Source organism: Triticum dicoccoides, chromosome 2B (assembly GCF_002162155.2).
Source record: "Triticum dicoccoides isolate Atlit2015 ecotype Zavitan chromosome 2B, WEW_v2.0, whole genome shotgun sequence".
Taxonomy (NCBI): Eukaryota; Viridiplantae; Streptophyta; class Magnoliopsida; order Poales; family Poaceae; genus Triticum; species Triticum dicoccoides.
Genome location: NC_041383.1, coordinates 490842628 through 490845522, shown reverse-complemented (window position 1 = coordinate 490845522; position 2895 = coordinate 490842628).

Sequence of the window (2895 nt, the reverse complement as noted above, 5' to 3'; positions counted from 1 at the left end):
CATTATGTAGTTCATAAACAAAATTTTGTCCTTCTCAATTTAAGTTTTCAGTTGTACAACCAAGTTCCTTCTTCATACCATGTAAACTAAACTATACAGAGCAAGTGATCTTCTTTTGCACTGCATGTATGCTTCTGTTCTTCATCCGTAATCTAGTGGTGTGGTGAACCTACCCACTATAGCACAATGTCATATTCTGCAATGTCTTAACTATGAACAATGTCATATCATTCTACTATTATTTAAACCGTCTCTTTATTTGCCAATATTAAATGAGATAAATTGACAGCACACTAACCATTGATACTTATGAGTTCTTGATCTGTAATCCAGTGGTGTCGCGAAGCTGCCAACTCCTTCACAATGTCATTTCCTGCCATGTCTTGACCTGAACAATACCATATTGTGTTAAAGCAATTTTAAACTATGTAACTTTATTCGTCAGTAACAAATGTGATGAATTGTCAGCACTGATACTTTTATGTGGAAAACCTGTCATCTGTCTGCTTGTTTATCTTTCAGAGTGAGGAAGATATAAGTGTTGAACAAGCACAGTCTCATCAGCTTGCTCAGCTGCTTGCACTGTAGCTCCCCAGGAGGGCTAATCTTTCTTGAAATCTATTGAAGTGATGTCGGTTTTGTATATTATTTTGTCGGCGTGTTTATTTGCACTGGTGGCGATCTTTGATGCCCAGTGTATGTAATCTGCTGTCTGCTTGTGCTTTATTATCATAGTGGCGAACTTTGATGCCCAGTGGATGTAATATGCTGTAATTTCTTTATTGTATAGTCTAGGTTTTTTCTTATTAACGATGTTGCAGTTATTTTACTGTATATATATCTTGTCTTCGCAGTAAACCGGTCAAACCATAAAATTACGGTACATAATCGGGCCGTCATGCAATCATGATGTATGATCCACATCATGGGCCTCGTCATCTTGGTCCGTTAAAAGGCCAAAAGTAAACTGGCCCACTAGTAGATTCAGGCCTTTAATAGGCCGAGTAACCCCCGGCCGTCTTTTCGCAAGAAAACTCAATGGGCTTTTAGGAGGCTGAGAAGTAGGTTGGGCCTGAAACGTGCCAAACAGCTCACGGGCTGGCAGCAGCTCAAAATGGACCCCGGCCCATGATTGTGTGAATCAAATCACTGGATTTTAACAAGCCAAAATTGTCTCGGTCCTTGTTTGGCCCAATCAGATATCGGCTGCAAGCAGGCCGGATGCAAACCGGGCCGTAGTTAGGCCCAACTATATGATGGGATTTTAATAGGCCGAAATTAATATAGGGTCGAAATGTTAAACAGGCCCTTAACATGCAGAAACTAATATCAAACCGAATTACTAAATGGGCCTTTAGCAAGTGGGCCCAAAAGCATAGCGTTCAATTGACGGGTCGAATCTTATATGGGCCATAATTTAGTCCAAAGCCTCTTAAAGGGCCGGACCTGATCTGGGCCGTAATTTGGCCCAGAACGTGGTAGGCTTTTGATGGGTCGGATCTCATATGGGCCATTATTAGGCCCAGAATGTGGCAGGCCATTAATGGACCGGAACAAATATGGGCCGGCATTTGGCCCAAAACATGGCAGCCAGTTAATGGGCCGGTCTACTAGGGTCCTCCAAATCTTGTGGGCCTACAGCTGGGCCGGCCCATTAATGTTGGTGAAATCTCGTGGGCCTTTATCTAGGCCGACCCGTTATGATTCGCAAGAATCTTGTGGGCCTCTACCTGGACCAGCCTATTATGGCACACAAAAATCTTGTGGGCCTTTACCTCGGACGGCCCATTATGGCCCGCAAAATCTTGTGGGCCTTTAGCTGGGCCGGCCCATTATGGTCCACAAAATCTCGTGGGCCTTTAGCTCGGCCGGCCCATTATGGTCCGCAAAATCTTGTGGGTCTTTAGTTGGGCTGGCCCATTTAAACTTGATGGGCCGATCCACGTGTCAACATATCATAGGCGCGTCTCGCCCATTGGATGAGTGACACCTATGCCAACGCGGAGCTGACACGTGTCTACTCCAGCCAATGATGATTTTACACATGGAAAATCCCCATTGGTCGGGGCTGTTAACGGGTTATCGGATCCAAAACCCGACCCAATAGCTTAACGGCATTCCGTTATGGTGGATGCCACGTGTTGGTCACCCTTGATGAAAGCACTTCTGTGACGCGCGATTTATCGTCATGGAAGTGGACACTTCCGTGATGATAATTTTGGTAATGTCATGGAACACTTCTACGATAGCACGGGTATGACTATCTTGATTCTGTCATAAAATCGTCATGGATGTACATGCATGACAAAAAACGCGACCTACTGTGACAAACACGTATCATCACGGAAGTGTATTTTTTGTAGTTCCACCAGTAGGTCCATGGCGGCATTGGCGTGCAGGTGTGCAACATGGGCTGGCGGGCCATCTAGAGCTCGGGGGCGGCGCTTGGGATCCACTGTCGGCGGCCTAGGGCTGGTCGCCTCTCAGGCCTCGGGCAAGTTGTTGAGTTGATGTAGACCCGCTGCCAGCACCTGGACAGACTTCTCGCATGCGAGGCGTTGAACTACTTACTCAAGATGGATGGTTGGGTCACCAACGCAGGCATGGTGAGAGAAAAAACAGCGAGAAGGAATATGTGTGAGGCGGACCCGTAAGGCTGTGCCCACAATAGTTGGTGGCCTTCCTCATCCACGACGAGCACCTGACTGCGATCCAGATCCTTGTTGGGGAAGCTCTAGGGAGGAGCGGTGTGGCATGAGGATGGTGGAGCAGCGCCCGTCGGCGGTGGTCGGGAGGCCTACCCGTGCGGTTGTGGGCCATGGGGCAGGGCGGCAGCGCGCTGGGAGGAACGGAGGCGGTGCGCTGGGTTGGTGGGGTGGGGGCGGAAGCGCGCTG